At 47.5% G+C, this 24,949-nt stretch overlaps 1 protein-coding gene across 1 annotated transcript in view; it reads right to left on the bottom strand.

The window, feature by feature from the left end:
* The window catches only part of DHCR7 (7-dehydrocholesterol reductase), a 48,504-nt gene extending 33,030 nt beyond the window's left edge, over positions 1–15,474 (bottom strand). Inside the window, exon 1 of the mRNA XM_068260263.1 lies at positions 15,351–15,474. The gene's annotated coding sequence lies outside the window, so the exon portion shown is untranslated. The remainder of the gene's footprint in view (positions 1–15,350) is intronic.
* Positions 15,475–24,949: the final 9,475 nt, after the last annotated feature.

Genomic DNA, 24,949 nt, shown 5'->3' with positions numbered 1-24,949 from the left:
ACATCAGCGTTGCTGTACTAACACTTGGCTCTTGGCAAAGGCATCCCCAACCAGCTATGCTATTTTTCGGTTGAAGTGTATGGATCGTTAACAATTTTTTCCTTTCCTTGTTCCTACTTTCCTTGGATATGGATGGTAACTAAAAATAATCTGTTTTTTGTTGAGCAAAAGAAAATGGTTTGTAGAGGTTTAGCAGAGACAGGGCACATGACAGGATGTCTGCAGGCCATGACCACAGAGCTGCAGAGAATATTGTCCTCTATACAGGGCATCCTGTTTTTAAATACTAAACTCATGACAGACTTTGAACTGTTGCTAAAGTCCGTTTTCTCCTACAGTGGACATACAAAAAATGTGTCAGTGTGTGGAAATGTGCCTGTCCATAACAGTATGGTGAGCTGTTCTCATTAATGAAACAGGAAATACAGTCCCCAAAGTCTTGAACAAGGCAGATTCTGAAAGCTGGGCAAACACTGTACAAGGTGCCCAATAGATTGGGGATCAGATTATATAAAAACATCAAATCTAACAAAAATATTAAATGTGAAGGAGCTTTTTGAGTTATGTTTTATTGATCGTACAAGGCCAGAGATATATGGGGAACAGGAGTGTTGTGCAAATGAAGGCTGCATTGAGGAGTGCTAATCTAGTAGTATTGGTGGTGTCAGATATTAGATATTGTATTAAGGTGGCCATACAATCATCGATTTTCTCATTCCATTCCTTGCAGATTCAATTCATCTGCTGGGAATCGATACCCCAAAATGTTAGATTGATTTTTTTTTACATTTCCTAAGGACATTTGGGTACCGCCATAGGCCGTAATTTGAGTTACGGCAGCGGTGGCGCTAAGTGAGTAATTTGGGCATTGACAAAAGACACCATCTCACAGTGTATGTTAGCTTAACCTTTGGGACAAACTTCCTCAGGTTTTATACTTACCTCTCTGTTCAAATTGTGCTCCCATGGCTGGGGAGAGTTTTGCACAAATGCAGTTACAGTCTTTGTGAACTGTGCATGCGCAGAACGCTCCTGGGAGGGTGTGAGCGGCCAGAACTGTGTATGCTTACCTTCCAGTTGCACCACTGAGGGCCCTGCTTTCGCAGTCCCCTGCACATGCGCAATCCTGGCAACGCGCAACTTCAAATTGTGCCCCTATGGCCAGGAGAGTTCTACACAATGCAATTGCAGTCTTTATTAACTGCTTATGTGCAGAACGCTACTGGCCACAGCAGCATGATCGGAGGGTGTGAGCGGTCGGCACCGTGTATGCGCAGTGGCCTGTGACTGGAATTTATTGATTGATTTATTGGGCCAGATTGTAGGAGAATGGAGAGGACCAGACAGAATCTGAGCATCCAGGTGGACTACAGGGGGCTGGAGGATGCCTCAGGTAAGTATAAAACCTGAGGTGTGCTTCACGCACTTTAAATTCAGAAACCCTTTTGGTAGCTATGCCTGCTCATAGCTGTACAAACTGACAAACGAGTAGTTCAGCCGCAAGGTAAGGCCTCACAACTGTGCACCACCAACTTCCTGTGTATGACATGCCTGTTGTCATGTAGCGGTCATGGTTTGTACTATAATGCAGTCACAGTTTGCTCTATAATGCAGACAATGTAGTGTGACATGTTCCACCCACCATAAGTTTTACATGGTCACACCCAATTAACCTGCCTATTTACTGCACCTGGAGGGGAAAAGAAGTGTACAGCTGATCTCCTTTACCTCCACACTTCCACTGAGGGGGTGCCCAATTCTGGTCTAGAGGCATGAAGTGTATGCTAGCATGCTAACTGGCGAGGGTTAGAGTAGTGATCAGTTCTTAAGAAAGGACCGTTTCAGGCTAAACCGGCTTGTAGTACATCTGGACTGGGATCAGAAAGGACTTTCACTCACCAGGGGCTTTTTTTTCCAGCTTCCCCCATAGTCTTTGAGGTTCCTTAGTGTCTTTGTCACTTGTGCCCCTGTCCGCCTCAGAAAACCGTCCGGCCCAGCTTGGTTGTGGGCTATCGCTATGTGCGGTTGTGACTGTGTGCCTCCATTTGATGCACTCCCGTTGCATGCACAGTACAATTTTTCAAACCAGCGGCAGGAGCACAATTGATGGAGGCTTGTGGTTGGGACTGCACACATGCAGTAGCCCATGACCAAGATGGGATGGGGGGTTTTCTAAGGGGGAATGGGGCACAATGCAGGGGACCCCTAAGATACTGAGGGGCCTCACAGATTTCGAGCGGGCTGGAAGAAGCCCCAGCTAAGTAAAAGTCCATTTTTTTTGTCACAGTTCAGGTGTGCTTCATTAGCAAAAACACTAGTTTATTTTTTATTTACCGTATTTTTTAAAACAAACATTCTTCATGAGGGCTGGTTCACACAAGGCGCGTTTGTAGTGCTTTGCTGATCGTGAGCAGCAAAGCGCTCCTGCTAATGTATTCCTATACATTCTCACAGCCGTGTTTTTTGATAAATTGCAAACGTGCTGCATGCAGCGCTTTGGGGACGATTGCACCATATGATTCTTGTTCCATTGAATGGGAATCGCAAGCGCAAATCACGGTAAAAATGTGCATTTATTTACGTGCTCGCGATTAGCACACCAAATGTGAACTAACCCTTATAGACTGTGCAGGTGGTGCACAGCTTTATTCGTGAGTTCAGAAACGAGAAAGTCATCATCCCTGAGGTGATACTCAGTCACTCTCTATTCAGACAGTGAGGAGGTGGGTTGTAGACCAGGCTGTATTTCAGGGGTAGGGAACCTATGTCTCCGGAGCTAGATGTTGCTCTTTTGATGGCTACATCTGGCTCACAGACAAATCAGTAGGGGTTGATTCACTAAGCTACACTGTTCAAGTAACGCAGCTTAGTGTGGCAGCGCAAGTTCAATTTTCAAAGTAGGCACACTACTGCTGTAGCACGCACTACTAACTTACTCGCTCTACTACTTACCCCAAAACGAATGGCTGCTCCAATTGCCCCACTCTGGACCCTATCAGGTCCAGTGACTTTGTAGGACGAGATCCTCGCACTATGATTGGCCCAATCGGCTGCCTGTCACTTGACAGGCAGACTATCGGACCAAAGTGCAGGGATCATCCTACAAAGTGAATCAACACCCAAGTCAGCTAGCTAATTGTACAAGCTGTTAGTTGGTATTTCTCCTGTTTGGCTCTCGGTGAAATTGCTAATTTTGCTAAAACCCAAGAGAAGCCGAAGATGTGTCTGACACTTCTGCTGCCCGGCGGATCAACTATATACATCACCATGGCAACAGGGACCTGAGCCCTTCACTGCGCATGAGCACTGTCCCAGTTTCAAACATATTGTACGGCTCTTACAGAATTACATATTAAAATATGTGGCGTTTATGGCTCTCTCAGCCAAAAAGGTTCCTGACCCCTGCTGTATTCTATAACTGCAGTGGATAAAAATGCGGTCACCGACCTGATGTACACATTCATGCAGCTATGACCAGACAGAGCTACAAAGCTCTAAGTACAGGTGCTCCAGGCATTTCCTTGAACTTTAGATTGAATGATGCTAAATTCTTAAGCAGCCAGACATGACCAGCTTCTGAAATAGTTTCTATTTCTCATTTGGTCTGCTTGTCTTGAGTTGGCTGGGCTAGTGCATCGCCTGGCAGACTCTAGTAGCAGCTTGATATACAGCAGAGGAGCAGAGAGAAGAAGAGGGGTGCGTATTGTGGATGTGCCACTGAGTGGGTTGGGTGCCTGCTGATGCCGATAGTAAAAATATTAGTAATTTACATTACCCATATTCTCCTAAAGACTTACCCGGCGCCCCTCTTACACCAACCCTCCCTTCCTAGCGCCAACACTAACTTCCCAACCCAATACCTAACAATAACCACCCGAGTCGAACACCCCCCTTCTAATATGTAAGTCTAACCACTGGTGCTGTAAATACTGTTATTTGTAGATTATCTACAAAATAGACAATCGTCTCCTCTAATTCTTCCCTACATACAGTGGCACTGCATTGGGAGCCCAACTCACTGCATGGGTACCTGATTTCCAATACTTTCCATTGGTGTCCAGTGGCGTATCTAGAGGGGTACAGGCATGGCTCGTGCCATAAGCGCCATGCTTGCCCCCTCATCCTTCATGCTGCACCACCATACTGGAGGATGCCTCTCACTACCTATACTGGGGGAGCTATTCAGTGTTTGCCATAGGCGCTATATTACTCAGATACCCCTCTGTTTGTGTCTATTACATTGTGGATCCCAGGGACCAAATGACCTGATCTGAAGAAAGTAAATTGGACAATCTGGCAAGAGAAGGAAGGAAGGTGAAGAATGGCAGAGTATGCTGAGTAGAATGACCCAGCCCAATGCCAGTGGGGGAAGCAAACCATTTGAATACAGGAATACTACACCTAGATGGTGTTTCCAGGGTACTGGTCTGAGCACTATAGCATTAAGAGAAAGCCTGAGAAGCTTACTTTATTGCCCTGAGAGCAATTTATAGCTTTATTTTGTACATTCAGTGTAGATTTTCCTTTACAAGAGATTTTCATCTGTTAAAAGCGCTCCAAGCAAGTTAATTGCTGTAGCAGAGCACTGCCCATAAAGCCGGAGTCTTTAGCTGGTTAATTGCGTGTGCTGCTCACATCCTGCATGGTTTCTATATGACCCTAATGGATACAGGTGCATTAGCAGGGAACACTTAGGAAAAAGGAAAAACCACAACCATTCACATGACCCATAAAAGATAGCAGCCCTCCCTGGGCTTATAGCATTACTGCAAATGTGCAGTAGTAGAGTACTGTATGTACACCATGTACATTATACATATCTCTAAAGGACATCTTTCTGCATTTCTGACATCCATATTTGCTTTTTATCTGACAAGACACAGAACATTTATATTGCACTTTTCTCCTGGCAGACTCAAAGCGCTTGAGCTGCATAAGCTGCCCAGTAGGCAGTTGCAGTATCAGGCCTGGTTTACACTCAGGTGATTTTCAGCGCTTTGCTGATCATCGGCGAGCAGCAAAGCGATGTGCTGATGTATCCCTGTGGCATCATTCTCACAGCTGCATTTACGATTTGCATAAATCGCAAACGCACTGCAGGCAGCATTTTTGGGGAGATTGCAACGTGATTCTCATTCTATTAAACAATCGCAAAAGGAATCCCCCCCCCCCCCTTCACTTCTTTCTCAGTGTAGCCGCCGTGCAGCCAATCACCTATCAGCTCCTGATGCCTGACACAAGACATGCAGAGTTGAGAGCCGCTAGGTGACTGACTGCATGGAAGCTGCACAGAAAAGGCACATACAGGAAGTGTAGAGGACTTGTCCAGCTGCCAGAATGAGGCACCGTAGGAAATTCTGCTGTTGCAAACTCTTGCGAGGTGGGGGGTGATAGTTGGGGGCCGACTTCTGTACAAACCTGCCACCATCATGGAGGCTATCAATGCATTTGCTACTATAGTGGGAGGGACAACGTGTGGCACACAGCGGATGGGGTGAGTGCAAGAACATTGCACTGGGGGATTGCTCGGACGTCGGGGGCTCCTGTGCTTACATTAGTCTCCTCACCCGAGGCGGTCTCTGTCGGCTGTACCGGCCAAGTTTAATCTTGCGTATTCACGTAGCTTTAGGCTAGTTACACACCGTGACGTTACGTTATAGTGGACGTTATGGTTGCATAACGTCCCCTAACGCAACGCCTGCCGATGTTGGTAGAGGACGTTGAGTGAGCCGCGTTAAGCGGCTCTTTCCGCATTAGGGCAGTGAGAGGGGTGCTGATTGGCCGGCGGGACCACGTGATGCGGAGTAAAACACTCCGCATCATGTGGTACTGCCAGCCAATCAGCGGCCACCAGTGCAGTGCATATTGAGTAGCCATGTGCGCGGCTACGTAGCGGCCTCTCCCCGCCTCCTCTCCGCCCCAACACTGAGCATGTGCAAACAGTCTAACGCGGCTTAAGCCGCTGGAACGCTATAGTATGCTGCACGTTCTGAAGAACGTGCAGCGTTCCATGTAACGCAACGTGGGCAGTGTGAACAGCCCCATTGACTTTGTATTGCTGTGAGTTGGGGAGCGTTACAGGCGGCACTAACGTGCGCCTGTAACATCCCTGTGTGGAAGCAGCCTTAAAGTGGACCTGAACCCTTGCATAGGACAGAAGGAAGACAGAGAAATGTACCCTGTATGTGTAATTTGATCTCTTAGCTGTGCCAGCTCAGGATTCTCCTCTGCCAGGACAGAGCAACTAATTTGTAAACACAGGATGTTAACAATATGTCTGCTTTCATGAAAGCAGGAAGTAGACGCACTGTGGATTTATTGCAGAATTTTTATCAGACAACAACAAAGAAATGTTTTTTCTTTAAAGGTTACTATGCTGTTGCTCATCTTTTAGAGCAGAGAGGAAGTTCTGATTTCAAGTCTACTTTAAGGCGGGTTTGCAGAGATATTAGATCAGGTCTGTGATATGTTGTAATTGCATTTATATGGGAGCAAATTTGGGTTGATTTAATACATTTACATGATAATTACACCTTTCCTTTAATGTTTTCTCTTTTAGTTGGAATCACCTCCAGGTGCCATTTCCACATAAATCCCATAGCTGCAGGCTACTGGCATGCAGGGAATGTGTCACATGTCACCCACTGAGAAAATATTAGGGAGAGAAAGGACCTTAAGAATAGCTGCACTTTCTGTCACCCCTGATTGGCAGGGATCTCATTAGACTAATCTGCATGTGGGAATAGGCCTTATGCACACAGGAAATTAAAAGGTGCTTTCAGTGAGGTCTCCTGCTGCTCACTGAACAATCCACTCACTCCATTTCTTTTTTCAAGTACAGCTTAGTACAAAATAAAAACTAGGAATATTATTTGGCTGGATGGTGTAATGGTTAAGGGCTCCGCCTCCGACACAGGAAACCAGGATTTGAAACTCGGCTCTTCCTGTTCAGTAAGCCTGGACCTATTCAGTAAGGAGTCATTAAGCAAGTCTCCCTAACTCTGCTACTGCCTATAGAGCGTCCCCTCGTGGCTGCAGCTCTGGCTCTTTAAGTCCTCCAGGAGAAAAGCACAATATAAATGTTGTTTTTCTTTTTTTCTTTAAAGATTTGTGGAAGCATCAATCATTCAAGATGACATGTTAAAAAAAACCAAAAACCCTCTGGACAAGGATTTATGTGGATAGTAGATAAATACCCCCTGCAGCACTAGAGAAACTGTATGGGCTTGTTTGGAGATTAGGTCATTTGATGAGGTCTAATGACCAGCAGCTGTGAGCCTAAAGCCCCATCTACACAATACGATTCTTTGTGCAATTCGATTACGATTCTCTTTACGATCCGATTAAATCCGACATGTCCGATCGGGATTCGATTCAATTAGATTTGCCATTGTTTTGCAGATAGATAGATAGATTGGGCTTAAAGGGAATGTCCAAGCAAAATAAAAAAATGAGTTTCACTTACCTGGAGCTTCTACCAGCCCCATGCAGCCATCCTGTGCCCTCATAGTCACTCACTGCTGCTCTGTTCCCCGTTGGCAGCTTGCCGACCTCGGAGGTCGGCGGGATGCATTGCGTACATTTTTACGCATTCCCGCTATGCAGGAACATTAACACATATATTTCTACGCGTTACTGGTTCAATGCGTAAATGTGTTAATGTTCCTGCACTAGCGGGAATGCGTAAAAATTTACGCAATGCGTCCCACCGACCTCCGAGGTCGGCAAGCTGCCAGCGAGGTACTGGAGCAGCAGTAAGTGACTATGAGGGCACAGGATGGCTGCATGGGGCTGGTAGAAGACCCAGGTAAGTGAAACTCATTTTTTAATTTTGCTTGGACATTCCCTTTTAGGCCTCTTTCACATGGGGGGTTGAACTGTGAGGTTATGGGGCAGTTCAACCCTCCATCTCCCAGTCATAAGCACCATTCAGGTGCAATTTAAAGAGGAACAGCAGTGAATAAAACTTCTTTATTACTTACCGTATTTTTCAGACCATAAGACGCTCCGGACCATAAGACGCACCAAGGTTTAGAGGCCAAAAACCAGGGAAAAAAATATTCTAAGCCTGGTGCATCTAGGATGCAGGAGCGTTTTGTGAAGTGTCACCTCCCCCAAGCTATCTCTATCTCCTAAGATACACTGCCTAGCTATAGTAACCCTGCTGCCTCCCAGCTACACCACCACCCCCTCCTTCCCATTCACCGCACCCTCAGGCCACCCTTACCACTCGCCCTACATCTGCCAGTCTTCTCTTCCCATACACTCTTGCCTCCAATAGACCAGCATTCCCTCCACATACCTGGTACCATAATCTCAAACATTCACTCCTTCAGTAACTTTCTGATCTCTCTCTCCTAAGCAGCACCCCCCTCTGCCACACACTCTGATTCAGACCCCTATATATGACATTACCCCCTCCTCCACACAATTCCTCATATACCCCACACCCCAGTCTCCCCTTCCCAACAAACAAACCATACATACCACCAGCACCCCAGATCCCCTCCAGCTGTGCCGATGCGATGCTGCCATCTCCTCATCTCCAGGTCTCTTTCACTTTGCTCCCCATGCTGCCAGCTCTCTGACCTGTGACTGTCCTCCTGAGAAATGGTGTTGATGGTGGTGCAGATACTGTGGGTTACAGCTTGTAGTTTCCTGTGTTTCCCCGGCAGTTCGTGGCCCTGATGACAGTGCAGTCCCAGAGAGATCTGCTGGCAATGATTGGCTGAGGACTTCTTGTTGATCGCTGGGGATTGCACTATAGCCCGCCCGAAAAGGTATCGCGGCCACTCAGTGTCTCAGCGTCAAACATCTCTATGGTGATCTGAAAGCTGGGCGCTGATTGGCTGCCGCGGTGGATGACTCGTGCCTCAGCCAAACAGACTCGGAACATATTAAAGGCTGGCTATCAATAGCGGCGAATATGTGTGTGTCACAATCATGGGTTAGCAGATAAATACATGGATTATAACTCGCTGCCAGACCTGAGCAGGCAGTTTACAAGCTGCTATTATTGTCAGTCCTGCAGGCAAACACGATCATATATAAAGCGCAGCTTCTCGGTATTACGATTGTTTTTCCCCCTCCCGCTTACTGGATGTGCACGCTCTAGCCTTTCAGCACAATTAGCAGGCACCTGCACAGACTCAGAGAAGGCTGCGTTATCAGAGAGGAGACCTCAGCTGTCACGGTGCCTGCTAATTGCCTCCGGCGACCAGCATAAACAAGGAAGGCCGCAATGAGCAGCCTTCCTTGTTTTGCTCACATCGTCGCCATAGCGACAAGCGGAGGGACGTCATGGACGTCAGCCGACGTCCTGACGTCAGCTGCCTCTGATCCAGCCCTTAGCGCTGGCCGGAACTTTTGTTCCGGCTGCGCAGGGCTCGGGCGGCTGGGGGGACCCTCTTTCGCCGCTGCTCGCGGCGGATCGCCGCAGAGCGGCGGCGATCAGGCAGCACACGCGGCTGGCAAAGTGCCGGCTGCGTGTGCTGCCTTTTATCTCATTAAAATCGGCCCAGCAGGGCCTGAGCGGCGACCTCCGGCGGTGATGGACATGTATATTCGTCCATACCGCTGAGGAGGTTAAAGCCAGTACAAAATATACCTGGTCTCTCAGAATGCTTCCTTTAGATTGTAAGCCTTTGGCAGCGCCTGCCCCTCTCCCCCCCAAGTATGCTTCTTGATCTTGCAAACTCACCGATGACACCCTTCCCATGGACTAAAGGTGGCCATACATCTAGCGATTTGGCAGCTGATTGACAATCTGATTTGGTAATCATTATTGAATTGGATGACAGAACAAGCATGATGAGCGTCGATTTGACCGATTTCAGGCCAAAATAGGTTGAATATATCGATTGGACATGCTGGGAATTGTCAGGCCAATGATCGATAAGATTTGCGGCGGTAAGGGTGTGCGATATTGCAACTGATGATTGCGATGGAACCCCTGGCCGTGTCCCCCAAATTTTTATATGTGCATCAAAATACTTTAGCTGTCACACCACCCGCTAATGTCAACTGTACTCCTGCATTTGGATTCTATGTGACTACCCCACTCATATAGCTCATGGGGCGCATGTGATGTCACATGTGCTATAACACCAGCAGCCACATGGAGCACCAATGCGGAAGTATAGCGGACATTTGGTGGACAGCAGACATGTAAAGTATTTTAATGCACGGGCATTGGGGAGGCGCATATAACATTTGGGGGTGGCAAGACAACGTCATCAGGCCAATTCCTAAAAAAATTCAGGCTGAAATTGATTGGGAATTGGCCTGCAGTGTGTGGGCAGCCAACAGATCTCTCTATGATCAGATAGAGAGATCTGTCTCTTGGTCAATCTGCCAATTACGCTACATAATACGGTATGTTAACGCTTTATACATACAATACAATAATAATGCTCTGGGGGGAAGAAGTCCATATAGCTAATCAGCCTAGGCTAAGCATCACTGGGAGGGCGGAGCTACAAAGAAATATTCAGCAATATATAGCTATCTGAAGTGTTTCTGATGCTGAAACCAAGTGGGTATCCTGAATAATTGACTGCATTCTACTATGTGTCACTACAGTGCCTCTTTCAATGCAGCCAAACTGCAGCATTAACACGTGTTAGCGCTGGACACACAGTGGTGTTACGTGGTGGCAGAGAACTGCGGCCATGCTCAGATGCAATTACATGGGTGGGGGGTGGGCTCTTCACTGCTACCAAGTACTGGCAAGTACCTGGCTGGTGCAAGGGAGCAGCTAAAAGCCAACGTATTACAAAATATAGAAAACATCTGCACAAGCATTTGGATTAACAAAATATTTCTCAAACCATTCATAACCCAAATTTCTCATCTGTTTTTAATTATAAAGGGAGTGGTGTTTCATCTTCACACCTTACTTCAGAACTGATTATTCTTGCTAAATTGAATAATACTGACTTCAAGTTTCAGGTCACAATAGAAGAGTAACTATAGACATATTTTAGATGCTATCTGTGCGCTAATCTCTACATATTCCAGCCTCCTTTGTTTGCTGAGTAGATAACGGCTTCAGGAACAGCTGTTGTACTCTATACTTTGTACTTTGCAGTACAAGGAAGACCAGAACCTATATCAATCAAGAGTGTGTACAGGAATTGGTAGATCGCGAATGAGGCATCCGCAGCTGCGTGTAAAGGAAGAGTGCCATTTCCAGCTATGTGTGAAAATTATCAGATGATTTATTGTGTTGTGTGTATGCGTGTCATTGCTAACGGTGTGTTGCTCATAACCGGTGCTGGGCAAAGGCGAGAGAGGCTCCAGCCTCAGGGCGCAGGGTAGGAGGGGGGCAGAGGCGAGAGAGGCTCCAGCCTCAGGGCGCAGGGTAGGAGGGGGGCAGAGGCGCGAGAGGCTCCAGCCTCAGGGCGCAGGGTAGGAGGGGGGCGCACAACTCACTCAGCTATTTTCCCCCTATTGTGTTTGAAACAGAGAGAAAAAAGAAAAGGGGATACATGGCAGTGACTACAAGCCAGATAAAGTTGGGGGCCCTCTTACTCTAATAGCAATCAGTGTGTGATGGCTGTATATTGAGCTTTTCTCCTAAAAAGCGCCAGAGCTGCAGCCACTAGGACATACTCTATAGACAGTGATGCTCAAATCCGGATCCGGGAGACACCCAGATAGTTGCTATCCGGATATCTCCCAGTAAACCTGTGCGGGGTGGGAGGGGGGTTCAATCTTACCTGTCTGACGTCTTCTTCGTCTGTCCCTGGCGCCTCCCACGATGCGGTCCACGCGCATCACTTGACTACAAACACTTCCTCCTTCAACCCGGAAGGAGGAAATGTTTGTAGTCATATGACCGCCGCGTGGACCGCATCGTGGGAGGCGCCAGGGACGGACGAAGAAGACGTCAGACAGGTAAGATTGAACCCCCCTCCCACCCCGCACAGGTTTACTGGGAGATATCCGGATAGCAACTATCTGGGTGTCTCCCGGATCCGGATTTGAGCATCACTGTCTATAGGCAATAGCAGTGTCAGGGAGTCTAGCCAAAGGTCTTGTAGCTATAGACCCTGAACCCTGACTTAAGTTTGACTGGATTTGCTGCATGCTTGTTTCAGATGCTTGCCAGGCAACTGGTATTATTGAAAAGGAAATAAATACAGCAGCCTCCGTATACATCTCACTGTCCTTTAAAGTCTCCTTATTACTAATATTAGCATTGGGTGGCAAAACTTTGCAAGCCTCACCTGGGTTATAACAGAACGTAGCGCAATTAATGGAAGCAGAGTCTGTGCTGTTGCCGTCACATGCAGCACCTATAGCTAGAATTTTTTTTTTTCAATGACCTTAGGGACTGTTTCCACTAAATGCATTGCTATGCGGAAACCGCTCTGTTTCTCAACGCAAGGAAACTGCAACCAATTCACGTCAATGGAGTGGTTTCCATTGACGCAAATTTACCTACACGATCCGGCGTGTTGCGACGCGGGGGAAATTACGGATGGCATGCTGCAGTTTTCCGCAGCACGCATCCGAGTCCCCATAGCCGCCATCGGGAATCCGCATAACGCTGCATCCGGTTGTACGGATGGCAACCGTAAAAGTATCCGCGGGGGGCTGCGAGGCGATGCGGCGATCGACTCACATCCACAACGCTAGTGGAAACGAGATCTTAGACTGTTCTGTATTTAAAAATATAAGTTCTTGCCAAGGGTGCTGAATGACACTGTAACAGCACAGAGATTCATTCACTTTTTAGCAATTCTCGCTTTGATCTGACATGACCCAGGAGCGTCAGGCAACACACAGCTTGCGGCAGGGATTGATATAACGATCAGATCTGTGCTGTGATCTGATCTAATATCGATTGGTGGGAAGTGACAAGCAGATAAAACAATATCAGGCAGCTATTCTTATTTACCTGAGCTTATAATGTGTGACTAGCTTCAAAGTTACTGCAAGGTTCAACACTGGGTCCAGAAACTGAACTTCTACCCATTAGTAAACTTTGTCACTCAAAGTTTAGATAACCAGTGGCTTGGATCAGCTCCATATCAGTTCCCTGGTAATTTACTTCACGTGTGATAAAGGGCCTGAGTATGCTTGCCTAAACATGTCGTACTGCAGCATCGGGCATTGGCAGTGTTGTACAAACCAGTCAAAAATGCAACAAACAGCAGTATAAACTTTCTAGGGGCTCTTGCTTTCACATACCTACCAACCTTTTTGAGATAAGAAAGAGGGACACTTAAGCCACGCCCCCACCACTCCCATAATCCTGCCCCTGACACACCCCTACTCACGCACAGATTTCATAAGAGAATTATGTTGTTTTATAATTCAAACCACCCCGGTCCTTACTATCCTGGTTCATTTTTCCTCATATTTACATATGAAAATAAGAAATATATCAATTTAAAGGATGGTGATAGAAGTTTATAGTCAATAAAAACCCATTTTTTCAGTAGAAAAATACATATATCTACACAGATCGCTACATCAGTCCTGGAAAAGGGACAAGTGAGAAGAAAAGAGGGACAGAGGTACAGGGTTCCCAAAGAGGGACTGTCCCTCCAAAAGAGGGAAAGTTGGGAGCTATGCTTTCAGCTTAGATCGCCAGAAATGATCTTTTGGTGTCATTTAGGACAACTTTTTCAAAGTAAGTTCAGGTGTCCACCAGTGCCTGCCCACCAGCCATTAGTGATGGAGCATGCTGGGAAATCGCGCTGGCACAAATTCTGACTTACTAAGGGCACATTCACACGAGCATCTTGTTGCTCAGGTTCCTGGTAGTTCCCATGGGCGATCATAAGTTATCACTTGGTGCGTCCAGTGCTGTGTCTTCTGAGGAGTAAAGACACAACCTCAGCAGTACAGTCATGACAACAGCATTGATTGCTATTGTGTTTGTTCCTACAGTTGTATCATGTTTTCAGGTACACACCATGCAAACGCTAGAACCAAACACAAGCGGTGGTTGCTACACCATTTGCTGTGGCAGACGACCATCGGTTTGAATGTCCATTGTTGCATTGATATGAATGAACTCTAATGCTGGGCATACACGGCTCGATGCCCACTTATCAATCGAGCCGCTGATGCCTCAATTGATAATATCCGATCGCCGCGGGGATCGATTCCGCGCTCTATACCCGCAGGCGGACAATAGCGGCGAATTGAGCGGGTGATAAGAAGCGCCGGCGGGGACGAGCAGTAATCGATTCGGGTGCACGCGCAGACGAGCGGGGACGGACTATGACTATGGTAGGATTAGATTGTGAACTCCTCTGAGGACAGCCAGTGACATGACTGTATTCTCTAAAACGCTGCGGAAGATATCAGCACTAATTAAATACACAATAATAATCACTAACCATCCCTCAACAGAGCTCTCAGCTTAATGTCCCCAACTTCTACCATAGTCTAAAGTAAGTTCAAGTGGACGCCCATTAACCTAACAGAATGTTTTTGCGATGTGAGCAGAAACAAGAGTACCAGGAGAAAACCCCAAAGCGAACACTGCAGAAGATATCTGCACTGTATGCATGCATAAATGCATGAGAATAAGAATGTAACAAAAAGAGCTATGGTAAAGCATAGCAAATATGCAGCATGGTGACGTAGCGGTTAGCACTCTGGCCTTGCAGCACTGAGTCCCTGGTTAAAATCCCAGCCAAGGCAATATCTGCGCGGAGAATGTTCTCCCCGTGTCTGCCAATATATCTGTCCCAACGACATACAGATATATTGGCTTCCCCTGAAAATTGGCCCAAGGCTACGATACATACACTACATGATGCATACATGGACATAGGACTATGGTAGGGAATAGATTGTGAGCCCCTCTGAGGGACAGTTAGTGACAAGACAATATCCTCTGTACAGCGCTGCAGAAGATGTTGGCGCTATATAAATACTAAATAATAATAATAGCAAATAACAGTGGCAGATGTGCTTCATCATCTACACATTTTACAATAGTCCAAACTGTAAGCTTCTGTTTTCTTTATACTGTTGTTATAGTAAAAGTACGTTTTAGTAAAAATAATATAGAACAATAAATATAACAGATAACACACCAACTACTGAATCTGAGAGAGCCTTAGCGCTTTGAGTCCTATGGGAGAAAAGCGCTATAGAAATGTTATTGTATTGTATAATATAACAATGATAATAATCACTTGTTACAGCATACAGTTACTGCCCAGACAATCCAGATACTCCTGCATGCTTTTTGTTGCCCCTATGTCATCTATTCCCTCCACTGTCTGCCTTATGGCAGAGCTGCTGCTGCTTATTCTTGCTTCACTCATACCTAAAATTGTCTCAGCTACAGAATAAGCACAGGAGAATGCAGCTAGTTTTACCTGCTGTGTGTGGCTGGCTGGCTGGCAGGGCCTGGCTCCATGCAGCTCCTTTGTGCAGGCTGGAGATGATCTGCAAGGCAATTCTCAGCCAACCAGCCTTCCCTTCCCCCTTTATCTCCTCCCACTGGTGTGACTCTCGCCAATCAGGTGCGCCGAGAAGAAACACATCATCTTCTGCCTAACAGCTGGATTGGTGCAGCCGCCTGAAGCCACTATCTGAGGCCAGCATGTTGCCATAACAATGTGATCAGCGCTCATTGGACTGACTCAGGAGATACACAGAAGTGACTGTATACAGTCACTGATAGCCATGCTGCCTGCAGAATTTTTCATAGAAGGAGATTTAATATTTTTAAAGGGAACCTGAAGCAAGTAAAATTATTTAAAATAAATACACGATGTAGCTGCAAATGAATATTAAATACTCACTTCACTGTCAGTTCCTCTCAGAAGATCACCATTTTCTTCTTACTGTGATCCCGTCCAGTTCTGAAAATATTTTGTCAGAACTGAAATATACCAGTTTCTGTCGGTTATATATCAGCAGCTGTCAGTTACAGCTGAATGTGCAAGGTAATGTCCATGTTCCCTATGGCTCAAGTGGGCGATGTTACAGTTTAACAGTGTGCCGACTAGGAAGCTGTTATGGGGTAATAGCCATTTTTAAAATGGAGGACAGAGAATTCTATTGACCACAGTGGACAAACGGGACACAGGAGAGGAGAAAGACTACACAGGAGCTAAGTATGACCTGTGTATGGTTATTCTGACTTTTTATGTTCAGTTCAGGTTCTCTTTAAAACAAGCTGTATTTGTCATAAATGGGGTGTATTCACTAAACTGTGATAAGCAGAATAAATTGTGTTAAAGCAAACATGAAGGGGGAAAAAAAGGTGCCAATTTGGGTACTTAAAGGACCACTATAGCAAAAAAGAAGCAGTTAAAATGTGACAGAACACACAGGTTTTGGACTTATCCAGCTCCTCACTGGAGATTCTCAGGGTTGGGCTGCATCTTTGTATAGATCCTTTCTAGAGAGTGCTTTGTAAAGAATAAATGAAATGCTGAGAATTAGGGATGCTCAAATCCGAATCTGGGTGAAACCCGGATAGTTGCTATCTGGATTTCTCCCAGTAAACCTGTGCGGGGTGGGCAGGGGGGTCAAGTTTACCTGTCTGACGTCGTCTTCGTCCGTCCCTCGGCGTAAAACAGCCCAGACAGTCCCCTACTTGCAAATTACTCAAGATACAATGTTTCAGATACAAAATTGTCTCCATATACAAAATATATAGTACTGTTTATTTTTATTTGTTATTACATATTTTTGTTATCACGTGTTACAGTATAAACTGTTAAAAGTTTTTTTAAAGCACATTGAAAACAACAAAAATGATACGATATGTCCAAATACAGAGTGGTTTGAGATTAGGGACATAACTACAAATCATGAGGCCCCCAACCAAATCTTTGATTGCCATCACCCCCCCTCCCCCCCATGCTCACACCCTTCCCCTTGCCTACCCCTGGTGACACCCAGAGCCTGGGGATCTATCTTGCAAAGCTCATAAAACAAGTGTGGACATCATATTCTTCACATCCATAGCCACAAAAACACCTGATCTGAAGGATGGATCCCTTTATCAGAGTGAGTGAAGAGTAAAGCTCTGGTCTCAGGGCCTGCTTCCCTCTATATTTCACTATGTATGACCCAGGATTCAACTTACAAACTATCTCCTGGAACGGAACCTGTTTGTAGGTAGGGAGCCACCTGTACAGTGCATTTTGTGAAGACAGCTTTGAATGTATGAAACGTTGTAACTCGAGTCATTTGTAAGTAGTGGATTATCTGTATTGACCTGGGCTTTTTAAATCCCTGTGACACATCTTTATTTCTTCTTCTGTGATGTCTTTTTCCACGCAATTCTGAACTGTTATTTGTTTATACTAGTATTACATTCCGACACTTCTGTTTTATAGCCGGATGTTCATCATGTGTTAAAGATCCCTAAATGTATACTTACGCCTGTTTCTACCTGTACTCTATTCCCACATTAAGGGCTACAACTGCCTCTATGTATTCCAACATGCATTGAAACTTAAAGTCATTGGGAATTAAAAAAACAAAAAACAAAACAGTCTGATATTTACCTAGGGAGAGGGAAGGCTCTGGGTCCTATAGAACAGAGGTCCCCAACCCTGTCCTCAAGGCCCACCAACAGTACATGTTTTTGCAGGAAACCACAAACATGCACAGTTGGGGTAATTAGTGTCTCAGCAGAGGATTTCCACAAAACATGCACTGTTGGTGGGCCCTGAGGACAGGGTTGGGGAACACTGCACGGTCTTCCCGGTCCCCTGCGTTAAGCGCTAGCTCCCTTGTTTGAATCCCCAGCCGCGGGGGACTTCTGAAGTCTTCGGGAGCCGAGTCCTCCCAAAGACAGGTGCTCCATACTGCTAATGCGCGAGAGAGGGCGCTCACGTGTGCGCAGTATGGAGCGGCCTGTCTTCGGGAGGACTCGGGCTCCCGAAGACTTCCAAAGTTCCCCACGGCGTGGGATTAGAGCAATATTTGACTAAATTGGTTGAATACTGCTATGGGGAGCCAGCGCTGGAATGAGGGCACCGGGAGAGGAGAGGGAAGGCTCTATAAGACCCAGAGCCTTCCCTCTCATTAGGTAAGTACCGGTATCTGGCTGTTTTTGTTTATTTTTTGATTCCCATTGACTTTAATCCTAAAACTATTTTTGTTAGTACTAATAAAAATAGTATTACACACAGTACTTAACATTTACTGACAGGACTAATGCATATATATTATGTTTTATTGTGTAGTTATATAGTGCAAACATTTGCATCTGTGGTTTTACAAGGCACATGGAACTATTCATATGACTACTGCCTATCAGAGGTGCTCATATCCTACTAACCGTATTAAGCCCGAAGTAGGTAGTTTCGGCACATGGCGCTCAGCGCTGAAATTAGGCGCCACTATAGCAGTAATGCTATGGTGCACAGGGTGCGTTAGGGTAATTTGAGGTTCCTGCGGTCGCCGGACCCTAAATTACATCTCCCTCCAAGACTCGGAGGGGGGAGACATGAGCCGCAGCAGGGCGAGCTGCCATTTGTCTCATCCTGTGCCCAGCTCACTGGCGTACTTATACATAAGCATTGAACCTACCATAATGTATGTTCAGTTTTTAAGAGAAACTCAGCTAATTTACTATGTGTTCTGGGATGCGTGCAAACATATGGCAACATACAAACTCCATGTGTATAGTGCATTGGGACTCTAGCGTTGTCAAGCAGGACTGTCATGTACTTAAAGCAAACCTGAACTGAAAACTAAAAGTCTAAATAAACTTTAACATGTCATACGTCATGTCCACACCCTTCCCTTCCCTTGCCTCCCCTTAGTGAATCTCACGACAGGGGGGTCCATCATACAAGGGTCATAATACAAGTGTGGCCATCAGGATCTTGATACTCATAACAAGTGCAGCCACAGAAAACACCTGATCTGGAGTATGAGAGAAAGGGAAGGTTAGTAGTTATGATCCCCCCACACCTCTGGGCTCCCCTGCAGCGGCAGGGGCTTCTCCCCCCCCTCCCCCCCATTAATGCCCCTTGATGGTAGCGGGCACATTCCTCTGTCAGTCCCTGGTGCTCCCCGTCTTCATCCTCGCTGGCCCAATCTTCTCTGTGACCTAATGTATTATCCTATATAATAAGAGACAGGTGTCCCTGCGTACACCTGTCTCTGTGTCACTGGGTCCGTGCCTCTAGCTACTGCGTATGTGCGCAGCACGGACCCAGACAGCCGTTGGGACTTGGACGGGGCCAGTGAGCCATGAGCGCACAGGAGCAGCGGGTGAGCGTGCGCGGCAGGTGGGCACGCATGTGCCCTGCGCAAAGACATATCTAGAGCCCGTTTTTAAACAGGCTTGGGTCAACTAGTTATGTAATAATATGCGTCATGTCCCAGTGGAAAGGAGCCCCTGTAAGGATCAAGACGTGAAGCACGGAGCCACAGACAGAAGAGCTTTCTCCCCTAATGTCGCTTTAGGGACCGGGAGGGTGTCTGTTAGTGGGCCCCCCAGGGTAACTTTGCCCAGGGCCCACATTGTAACTAGAACTAGCTTTGCTGCTTGCTTCTGTGGGTCAGAGGATTTTGTGGTAGCAAACGGGAGCCTACCCAATAAAAGACAGGGCAGTGAGTGTCAGGGCAGTCCTTTAGATGATATAATCCACAGACCACAGCAGGGAGTGTTTGGCAAGCCCTGTGTTTCATAATGCTGCATTAGTGTTGAGAAACACTGTGGACGTAGCATACGCTATGCACCCCGAGGATTTTGTGGTAGCAAACGGGAGCCTACCCAATATAAGACAGGACAGTAAGTGTCAGGGCTGATATCATCCACAGACCACAGTAGGGAGTGTTTGGCAAGCCCTGTGTTTCATAATGCTGCATTAGTGTTGAGAAACACTGTGGACGTAGCATACGCTATGCACCCCGAGGATATCTTTATGTAACGTTTTGCAGGCTGCTATCAGGTTCGTTCACTTTCAGTGATAATTTCTTTCTCATGTTTCTTTCATAATACGAAATGAAGAGATATATGTAATGACTGAAGGGAATCTCTCTGCTGCATACGTATAAAAATCACCGCCGGGAGACTTGGGCACAGGATGCAGCCGATATATGGCTTATCCTTCTGTTGCACAAGTCCCGGGGGCGTTAAATACTATTCCTCCTCTAGGTCCACGTGGATGGTGGGTAATGAAATAATTCGGATTCCAGCAATTGCTAGAAGGCGAATTACAGTGTTTTAAAAGTAACTTCAGCTCCGTCTTCTGGCGGCGCAGAAGTTACTCACTGTGCGCCGCTATAGCTGTAATTCCTATTACGGTCTATGGTGGCGCCAGCTGCACCCAAATCTCCTGCTCTGAATTCACCGTGCTCGCTCTCTGCTGCCCTGTGGTGGAGGCTGCTATATTCTTTTTTATAGGCTCCACCTCAGACAGGCATGGACTGAGCCATGCAGCCGCACAGGGGCCCCATGTCCTCTAGGGCCCATAAAGCAGCACCACGGGATGGATTATCTTCTAGGCTCTTCTCCGTATATTTCTCTCTGTAACCCTCCTTCCCATGTGGCTACTTTTTACTCCATGTGTAAAGGTGGCCATACACTGATAGATTTGCAGCAGATTTGACCATCAGATAGATTTCTGTCAGACGCCTGTCAGTTCGAATCTGACAGGAATCTATCTGCTGTGTGCCACACACTAGGAACAGATTTCTATTGGAAATTGATCTAAATGCATTATTGGACCATTAGATCCAATGCAATTCTATGGGCCATCGATCTGCTGCCAGCAGCAGATCGACCTTGATTTTCCATCCAGTCAGATAGATCAAATCAATAGAAATTGATCAATCAGAATCAGAAAACAGAATCGATTTCCGATCGATCGGCTGATTCGATAGAATCAATTTCCGATTGATCAGTGGCTGAAATCGACCAGCCCATCACTGCTCACCATGTGACTGTCTCTCCCTCTGTCACTTTTTCCCCATAGTGGGCAGCACGGTGGCGTAGTGGTTAGCTCTCTCGCCTTACAGCGCTGGGTCCTTGGTTCGAATCCCAACCAGGGCACTATCTGCAAAGAGTTTGTATGTTCTCTCCGTGTCTGCGTGGGTTTCCTCCGGGCACTCCGGTTTCCTCCCACATTCCAAAAACATACGGATAAGTTAATTGGCTCCCCCTAAAAAATTGGCCCTAGACTACAGTACTTACACTACATAATATAGACATATGGCAATGGTAGGGATTAAATTGTGAGCTCCTTTGAGGGACAGTTAGTTAAAAGATATATATATATATATATATATATATACATTGTACAGCGCTGCGTAATATGTCGGCGCTATATAAATACTAAATAATAATAATAAAATAATACTACTGTGGTAGAGATTAGATTGTGAGCTCCACTGAGGACAATAATGCTGGTCACACACAGGGCCGGTCCTGGACTTTCTGCTGCCTGAGGCAAAGATCGTAAAGGTGCCCCCCCCCCCAATATTTCTACATAACATTACATCCCCCACACAACCGACCGTGTCCGTGAAGGAAAGCCTGAGTGACGCAGCAAAGTGAGTGACTGACTCACCAGGGATTGGGTCTCCCTCCGGGTCTGGCGGCGGCGAAGGGCGGGCATTCGCATCCAGCATGCATCCTGCACTGGCAGGGGACAGATGGCTGCGGTCTGCGGCGGGCATGCTCCATCTCGGATCTGAGGGATCTCGCGCTGGGCCAGCGAGCGGCGGCAGCCAGCCAGCCTCATCGTCACGGTCACGTCGGCGGCGCTCGCTGCTCAGTGACTGACCGTGACAATCAGCCGCAGCCAGGGCAGCAGAGCGGGCAGCAGCCGCCGCCATCAAATCAGCAGGCTTAGGCACTAGGCAGCGTCACCAGCGTGCAGCCTTGGAGGAGACAGGAGAGGCTGCAGAGCTCGGAGTCGTCGGACTCGGAGGCCGGCGGCAACAGTGCAGTTTCTAGGCTAAAATGCACCCAGGGCGAGGGTGTAAAAATTGTGCCCCCCCCCCCGGTATAGGTAGCCAGCTATAGGTCCCCTCCCCCCCCCCCCCCCCCCCGAGTATAGGTGGCCAGGCATGGGTGAGCCAGTAAAGTTGCCCCCAGTATAGGTTAGCCAGGTAGTTGCCGCCAGTATAGTTGCCCCCAGTATGTTAGATAGGCAGGCACCCCCCCCCCCCCCCCCCGGTATAAGTTAGATAAGTAGGTGCCCCCAGTACAGGTTAGCTAGGTAGGTGCCTCCAATATAGGTAGCCAGTATAGTTGCCCCCAGCATAGGTTAGATAGGTAGGTACCCCCAGTATAGGTTAGATAGGTAGGTGCCCCCAGTATAGGTAGCCAGTATAGTTGCCACCTGTATAGGCTAGCTAGGTAGGTAGGTGCCCCCAATACAGGTTAGATAAGTGCCCCCAGTATAGGTTAGATAGGTAGCTTCCCCCCAGTATAGGTTAGATTAGGTCGCTGCCCTTCAGTATAGGTTAGATTAGGTAGGTGCCCCCAGTACAGGTTAGATTAGGTAGGTGCCCACAGTATAGATTATATAGGTAGCTGCCCCCAGCATAGGTTAGACAGGTAGCTGCCCCCCAGCATAGGTTAGATAGGTAGCTGCCCCCCAGTATAGGTTAGATAGGTAGCTGCCCCCCAGTATAGGTTAGATAGGTAGCTGCCCCCCAGTACAGGTTAGATTAGGTAGGTGTCCCCCAGTATAGGATAGATAGGTAGCTGCCCCCAGTACAGGTTAGATTAGGTAGGTGCCCCCCAGTATAGGATAGATAGGTAGCTGCCCCCAGTATAGGTTAGATAGGTAGCTTCCCCCCAGTGTAGGTTAGATAGGTAGCTGCCCCCCAGTATAGGTTAGATAGGTAGCTGCCCCCCAGTATAGGTTAGATAGGTAGCTGCCCCCCAGTATAGGTTAGATAGGTAGCTGCCTCCCAGTATAGGATAGATAGGTAGCTGGCCCCCAGTATAGGTTAGATTAGGTAGGTGCCCCCAGTATAGAATAGATAGGTAGCTGCCCCCAGTACAGGTTAGATTAGGTAGGTGCCCCCCAGTATAGGATAGATAGGTAGCTGCCCCAAGTATAGGTTAGATAGGTAGCTGCCCCCCAGTATAGGTTAGATAGGTAGCTGCCCCCCAGTACAGGTTAGATAGGTAGCTGCCCCCCAGTACAGGTTAGATTAGGTAGGTGCCCCCCAGTATAGGATAGATAGGTAGCTGCCCCCAGTACAGGTTAGATTAGGTAGGTGCCCCCCAGTATAGGATAGATAGGTAGCTGCCCCCAGTATAGGTTAGATAGGTAGCTGCCCCCCAGTATAGGTTAGATAGGTAGCTGCCCCCCAGTATAGGTTAGATAGGTAGCTGCCCCCCAGTATAGGATAGATAGGTAGCTGGCCCCCAGTATAGGTTAGATTAGGTAGGTGCCCCCCAGTATAGGATAGATAGGTAGCTGCCCCAAGTACAGGTTAGATTAGGTAGGTGCTCCCCAGTATAGGATAGATAGGTAGCTGCCCCCGAGTACAGGTTAGATTAGGTAGGTGCCCCCCAGTATAGGATAGAAAGGTAGCTGCCCCAAGTACAGGTTAGATTAGGTAGGTGCCCCCCAGTATAGGATAGATAGGTAGCTGCCCCCGAGTACAGGTTAGATTAGGTAGGTGCCCCCCAGTATAGGATAGATAGGTAGCTTGCCCAGTATAGGTTAAGTAGGTAGGTGCCCCCTCATAATGGCGGAGGGGGGAGCCGGAGCCGCGGTGAGGGCAGCCCGACCTCTCCCTCCCCCTCCCCGGGCCGCTCTCCATGCTCCCCCCTCGGACTGCAGGCAGCAGAGTTAGCGCGCAGGGAAGCGCTGCTGTACACAGCTGTTACTCACCTCCCTGGATCCGATCGCCGCTCCCGCCCTGCTGGTCTCCTCTCTGCAAGCCGCTGCTGATACACACGCTGCTTCCTGTTTACACAGGAAGCAGCCGCGTGTGTATCAGCCGGCTAGGCAGAGAGGAGACCAGCAGGGCGGGAGCGGCGATCGGATCCAGGGAGGTGAGTAACAGCTGTGTATAGCAGCGCTTCCCTGCGCGCTAACTCTGCTGCCTGCAGTCCGAGGGGGGAGCATGGAGGGCGGCCCGGGGAGAGGGAGGGAGGGAGAGGTCGGGCTGCCCTCACCGCGGCTCTGGCTCCCCCCGCTATCACAGCCACGTCATCTGGTGCCGCCCCTCCACTTCCTGCCGCCTGAGGAACCCGCCTCACCCCGCCTCATGGGCGGGCCGGCCCTGGTCACACAGTAGTTGAGCTTTCCCATCTATATACGGCAGATTCGATCGCTGTGATCGAATTTGCTAGAAATCGGTACTGCAAAGCTGCCAGATCGATTGATTTCTGCCCCAAATCCATTGATCGCGCAGGACAGAAAAGTTTGCTTGATTGCCGGTGTACCATCATTTCAGCATACCCATCAAAATAGCTTGCGAATGCTACTGAGCATGTGCAAAGTCATGCATGCCATAAATGAACGCCATAATACCAATCAGCACTACTAACCTCGCAACTCGAGTTAGCAGCCTGGGTGGGAGAGTGTTACTAGCGGCAATCGATTTGGTGATGACCGACGCAGAGTAGTGTCAGTGCTGTCACCTGACATGCCAGCCTGCAGGTGAGAGTACTGCCGCTATTTTATGTCAGTCATCGCCGATTAAACCTACTAGTGATGCACTCCTGGCAATCAAGCAACATCTTCCGTCTGGTTCGATCAATTGCATTGATCAATTTCGGGTGGAAACCAATCGGGCATCGCTCACGTTACCAATTTCTCAGCATATTCACCATGATCAAATCTGCTGTATATAGACGGTAAAATGGAGTATTGCATAAGCTGCTTTACAATCTAGAGGGTAGTGGATTGGAGACATAAACACATACCTCCCAACTTTTTGAGATGAGAAAGAGGGACACTTAAGCCACACCCCTGATCACGCCCCGTCACACCCCTAGTCACGCATACCATTAAGAATTCATAAG

This window comes from Hyperolius riggenbachi, chromosome 11 (genome assembly GCF_040937935.1).
Source record: "Hyperolius riggenbachi isolate aHypRig1 chromosome 11, aHypRig1.pri, whole genome shotgun sequence".
NCBI lineage: Eukaryota > Metazoa > Chordata > Amphibia > Anura > Hyperoliidae > Hyperolius > Hyperolius riggenbachi.
This window is presented reverse-complemented; position numbering and strand designations above follow the sequence as displayed.